This window comes from Schistocerca nitens, chromosome 10 (genome assembly GCF_023898315.1).
Source record: "Schistocerca nitens isolate TAMUIC-IGC-003100 chromosome 10, iqSchNite1.1, whole genome shotgun sequence".
NCBI lineage: Eukaryota > Metazoa > Arthropoda > Insecta > Orthoptera > Acrididae > Schistocerca > Schistocerca nitens.
The window spans coordinates 117,313,517-117,320,100 of NC_064623.1; the positions used below are offsets into that span (position 1 = coordinate 117,313,517).

Genomic DNA, 6,584 nt, shown 5'->3' on the forward strand with positions numbered 1-6,584 from the left:
TAGGCGCACTATGAATGTAGTGGTGTGGACATGTTGGGAATGTGGATCTCACGGGGAGCATTGAAGGGATAAGTCCCTGCAGACGCACTATCCTCTGTGCCCATGGTGGCTCGGATGGATAGAGCGTCTGCCATGTAAGCAGGAGATCCCGGGTTCGAGTCCCGATCGGGGCACACATTTTCAACATGTCCCCAATGAAGTACATCAACGCCTGTTTGCAGATATGGTGTCCATTTACTTATCATTTCATTTCTAGCAAAGCTGCATGGTCATCCACGGTAACTGTTCTTTCGGGAACGGATACTACCGTCATATATAGTTAAAATATGGCTTCCCGGCCATTGACCTTCTTGTGCGAATGCACACGCTATGCCCGAACTCGTACGGGACTTGGTAGATTAATCTGCCACGAGTAATGAGTATGATGGGCAAACATCTATTAGGCGCACTACGAATGTAGTGGTGTGGACATGTTGGGAATGTGGATCTCACGGGGAGCGTGCAAGCGATAAGTCCCTGCAGACGCACTATCCTCTGTGCCTGCGGTGGCTCAGATGGATAGAGCGTCTGCCATGGAAGCAGGAGATCACGGGTTCGAGTCCCGGTCGGGGCACACATTTTCAACATGTCCCAATGAAGTACATCAACACCTGTTTGCAGCTAGGGTGTCCATTTAATTATCATTTCGTAAATTATTTTATGTGAGAAAATACAAATGTACGGATTACGACTTAGTAGAGCATATGTTCAAGATTTATTTTGGTGTACACAGAGTAGACAAGAGAAAAGAAATATACAATACTCACTTCAACAGCCTATCATACTTTGTTGAGAAATTATGTGATCAGTCCAATGATATTGTTGATGAAATTAATGACAGGAGAAAGAATTTTTATGTTGAAATTCTAACTGTTCCTGCTGTAGAATTTTAATAAATGGACACCAACAACAAGCTGATGTACAATGGTAAGCAAGTGTTTGTAATCATTGTAAAACATATGAAAATTTGAATTGTGGTGAAATGATGCTATTAAAATATTCGTCCGCACACAAAATATTCATCCACACACAAAATTTATTAACGAACTGGGATGGTATCCTTTAGTTATGAGATCCAAAATGCCTTTTGCAGATCAAAAAGATGTTTTGTCCACTATGGATTTTCAGAGTCTGGCTTTTTAGTATGGAATTTCAAAGGGTAAAATTTACCCACTGCAGACCAAAAAGAATTTAGTTGAAAAAAGTCAGCATGGTAACATGAAAGAAGGTTTATTATCATGTAGCATGGAAGATAGGAAAAATGGATAGCTGTTTTTTGAAGTATTTATAAACAATACAAATTTTGGTCTCCTTTGTGATCGTATAAATAATTCACATTTGCATCAGTTTATTGATTTATGAATGTTGATGTATCTCCATTTGGATAACATACGGCCAGAAAGAATGAAAGTGCTAGCTTATTCATTCTTAGGGTAGCCATTTAATAGACAAAAATTTTAATAGTGTTTTAAAAAAATATATAGAATTGAAGAGTAGCCATCGGTTACACTTACATTGAGACAAAAATTCAGAGGTCAATTATTTGTACTCTGCAGATCAGTTAATCACCAACAGTTTACAACACTACATTATCTTTATTTATCCAACTGTTGTGTGATTTATTGAAATCCAACCATTTAACATAAACTGTATCTCCTTTCTTTCTCAAAACTTTTTCAACAAGATATACATCTGGATATTTTGTTTTCTGTAGTTCTTGTTCATAAAAATTTCCTTCGATGTCTCTGAATTTGTATGTGATTGGATCCGAAGCAATAACATCTTCAGTTTCGAAAATTTCTGTTGACAATTGGCAGTATATCCTTTTCCAAAAAGTCCTTTCTGTTTGCTAATTCTCACCTTGTCACCATTCTTAAATTTCGCTTTTTGATTCGTTACAATGGTGCCCATCTTTAAATTTTTCTTGTTAACATCTATCGGTTTCATTTTTATAGTTGAATGTTTTGTGATGTTGTATTCATCAACTAGATTTTTAACTAAGTCCACCTCTTTGTAATTTCCTTGTTGACTAAATTTTTTCCACATCTTTTCTTTCAATGTTCTATTGAATCTTTCAACAACAGATGCTTTTAATTCAGTAAAGTATGAATAGTGATTAATGTTATATTTTTTCATCAGGTCGTGAAATTGTTTGTTGTAGAATTCTTTGCCATTATCTGTTTGTAAAGTTTTTGGCTTTCTTACTATGAAAATTTTTTCGAGAGCATCAGCCACATTCTTACCTGTTTTATCTTTAACAGGAACAGCCCAAGAAAATTTTGAAAATACATCGATAAGAGTTAATAAATATTTGTATCCTCGATTTATTTTTGAAATTCCTTTCCGATTACCTAAGTCCATTTCGACTAGATCAGCTTGCCATAAATCGTCTATACCAAGAGAGACAACCTTTTTCTTTTAAAATTTCTCCTCATCGGTTTATGTAATCCATTAATTATTTCTTCATGAATATTATTCAGACCTTCACTATACGAAATAACTTCATCTACTCAGTCAATAATAGTAAATAAGTCAAGTTTTCTGACGCTAATATTGAAAGATTCTGTTAAAACTGTACCAGTTGATGTTAAGTTAATTATATTTGGTGAAATAATTTAAGCCTTATTAAATATTTATTCTATATAAATGGAGAATCATGTTTTGCATTAACTCCTTAAGGACAATCACATTTATTGCTTGAAGTGTAAAAATTTAGTGAACACACGATCCACACAGAGTAACAACAAAAAATGAAAGACAAAGAATCGAAGGTCTTTATACAATATGTAAAACCAAATAGAGTAAATTTGTTAAAATGTTTTTTTAACAAATTTACTCTATTTGGTTTTACATATTGTATAAAGACCTTCGATTCTTTGTCTTTCATTTTTTGTTGTTACTCTGTGTGGATCGTGTGTTCACTACATTTTTACACTTCAAGCAATAAATGTGATTGTTCTTAAGGAGTTAATGCAAAACATGATTCTCCATTTATATAGAATAAATATTTAATAAAGCTTAAATTATTTCACCAAATATAATTAACTTAACATCAACTGGTACAGTTTTAACAGAATCTTTCAATATTAGCGTCAGAAAACTTGACTTATTTACTATTATTGACTGAGTAGATGAAGTTATTTCATAAAGATTATCATCTCAGTATTAATTGAAATATTGTCTATTGCTTTACAACCTGTAATTCGTGTACACCTTCTCCTCCTGTAATATTGTGGCATGTTCTGTGTGTGTGGTCCAATGCTCTTGCTCAAGTGGCTGCCCAAAGACTGACTCCTCCTTACCAGATTCAGATTCATTACTTATATAGACAAAGCGTTGCATCCTTGAGCCCCCGATACTCAATGTACACTTAGAGAATTTTGATCCACAGCGTCAGCCAAGAACTACTAAGTCCAGAGATGTGTAATCCCATACGCGTGCTGTAGTCTCTCTAACAGCATGCACGATTGGGCATCTGTTTGTAAACACAGAGAGATAAGCGGTTGCATAATGACTGAAGTCACTGATAGAGTGCATCCCAGAGTGCTCCAGAGAGCTACAAAACTAAGAAGAATCGCTTCTCGGCTTTTGGCAAGATCAGTGTGTAGTTTTTTTGGTAAGGATAATGGAAGGGGAAAAATTTGTTTAATTTCTATAATAGTGTGTGAGATCACTGACGATATTAACTTTTTTACAATTTTCAGTACCATTTACCCAGACTGATACAGATTCAAATTCATTTATTTTACGATGCTTCATAGTCCTCAGAACCAACGGCATTGATGACAAGTAATATGATTTACCAATATCTCTATTGTAAACCTCTGCGATGTGAAATGTCTGATAAGCAATGATGTCACGACTGCTCAAATTTTCTAGCCCTGCAACTTTATCGTCTTTAGGTCCATGGACGAGAGGAACAGTTACCCACCCATTACCATGTTAATGGTGTCATTGTTGCTAAGGGTAAAACTTATCAAATACCTATCATTATATTATGCTTTCTAGTGTGGTACTGAAAATATGGGACATTCGGTGTACATCGTACATTATCATTTGCAAACAACAAAAAGCCAGAAACGCCAGTGAATTTACTGTTTCTAAAGCATCCACAAGAATTCATTCGGAAGTGGAGTGATGAACACAAGAAGGAGAAAAATGATTCTATACATTGGGATGCCAAAGTTTCAGATCAAACACCTGGTGTAGATGATTACTTGTTTCTGCATGATAATAAAGTTATACATTCACCACCTGTTACTGTATATCTTGATGCCCGGAGGGGACCCATCGACCAACTTGGTAATGATCTTAAGAATCTAGAAATGCTACCTAGAGTTCGTTGTAGACCTATATCCAAATTGAAATATGTTGTCTATACTAAAGCTAAGAAATATATGTTAACATCTGAATTTCTTAAACTAACCAAACTGTCGAACTATTATTCTGAAATTCAAATTTGCCAATCATTTCAAGATTGGAAAATGATAATAGGCCTTCTGCCATTAGTTACAGCAGCAACTGCTGGTTCAAAACGAAGATTTGACGAATATACTGTATTGATTAAATATTCAATTACTTATGTATTTAAATTTGCTCACCTGTCGATGCAGACGGATCTGTTTTTGAGAAATAATCCGAAAAAGCTTTTTCTAATTCGTTTTTTGTAAAGAAATTCTTTATAGTGTAGTAGTTATCTTGATGAATCTGATTAATTTTTTCATTAAACTGTATAGTGTTGACATAGTTATTGAACTGTGTTAGAATGCTTGTGTATTCGAGTTTTGTAACACGTTCCTTCTCTAAGTATTGTTTAGTAACAACATCATAATCTTTAACATCATAATCATAATCTTTAACATCATAATCATTTACTGGATCTTTTATGTCTACTAATCGTCTGCTTCTAAAATCAATTAAAGTTTTAGTTATTCTAGAAATGCCCAATAATTATTTCTTGAATTGTTTGATTAAATTCGCTATTTTTGGCCCTAATTCTCTTAATTCTTGATTCCAATGAGCTTAAATCTTATGGCGTTGATTTTATTCACAAAAACGTCCATTTATTAGTTTAAAAATATCATTAACTTGTAATTCGCATAACAATTTTAAAACAAATAGATACAAATGACCACATATTACTTCAATCGAAATTTTATATTCTCTCAGTATTGTAGTATAGTTCATTTTTTTCCCAAATAGTTAACTAGTTGTTTTGGTATATTACCACCAAAAGAATCGAAAACAAATCTTAAATTTTTCGCTTCATATTAACAAATCCCATGAATACCAGGATGATCAGATGTATGTATATTAACTATTCCACATTCATATTCTCTTGGATGACTCGAGCTTTCAATCATGTACACACAACGAAAATGTTTCATTTAGATTGTTTAGTAGGTTTTTCTATGTCAAAATTAGATAAAGGACTGTTAAATTTTTCGATCAGCTCTTCTAAATGTTTTTTGCTTTCTTCAGTCTAGCGCCAGTGCCTGCTGAAGCAGGCTTAGGATTGCGTCTAACGCCAGCTTTCTTCTCCATTGCTTGATCATGTCTTTTCTGTTCTTCTAATTCTTTATCGGATTTCTTCTTGTTTATTACTACATTCCCAATTGCTGCAGATCCTCCAGCGAGTGAACCAATACTTGCTAGGTATGGTGATGCAACCAAAAGCAGTGGTAGAAATCCACCTTCGTATTTTGTTAGTCCTTTTTCTTCCTTCTTTTTCTTAGATATTCAATAATTTTTCTTCACAACAAGAATAGCTAATGTAACAAGTAAATTTCTACTAGTTTTCTTATCTTTCTTTTTCTTTTGAACATCAGTCAAAAATGGTTCAATCACATCTAACTTCTCATTATTCAACTTTAATTTAACCGCTTTTGGCTTGGTTTTGCCACTTGGAAACAAAGTATAATCGATCGAAAAGTTGTTCATTTTTACAGATTAAAAATTTAATAAGATGAAATTTTTATATGCCCTATCCATTGTCATCCACGCCTAAGCCCATTTCTTATTTTCGTTTTCCATACATTATTCCTCTAACAAGTATTGCTACAACTATTTCTCCTAATCGTCACTTGCATGCATTCTTTCTTTTGCAACTAATTGAAGTTCTTTATCAACTTGGTATCTACATTGTAAATCATTATGATCTCAATAAGTAATATCATGTTTTTTACAAGCCTCATCTTGTTGATTAAGTCCTGGATCACCGCCTGCCGATGTGTCCAAGCGGTTAACGGCGCTACAGTCTGGAACCGCGTGACCGCTACGGTCGCAGGTTCGAATCCTGCCTCGGGCATGGATGTCTGTGATGTCCTTAGGTTAGTTAGGTTTAAGTAGTTCTAAGTTCTAGGGGACTGATGACCTTAGAAGTTAAGTCCCATAGTGCTCACAGCCATTTGAACCATTTAGATCACCACTTGCTAGTCTTTCTTCAACACTAGTACCCTGGTGGATGCTTCACTGACAATGGTAAATTTAAAGCCCATGTGGCAGTGATATTATTCATGTCTGCTGCAAAGTGATTTCAAAAGTGC

The 6,584-nt window shown here is 34.4% G+C and overlaps 1 non-coding gene across 1 annotated transcript; it reads left to right on the forward strand.

Moving 5' to 3' along the window:
• Positions 1-538: 538 nt before the first annotated feature.
• Positions 539-613, forward strand: Trnap-ugg (transfer RNA proline (anticodon UGG)). Its single transcript has one exon. It is a non-coding gene; the product is annotated as a tRNA-Pro (tRNA).
• Positions 614-6,584: the final 5,971 nt, after the last annotated feature.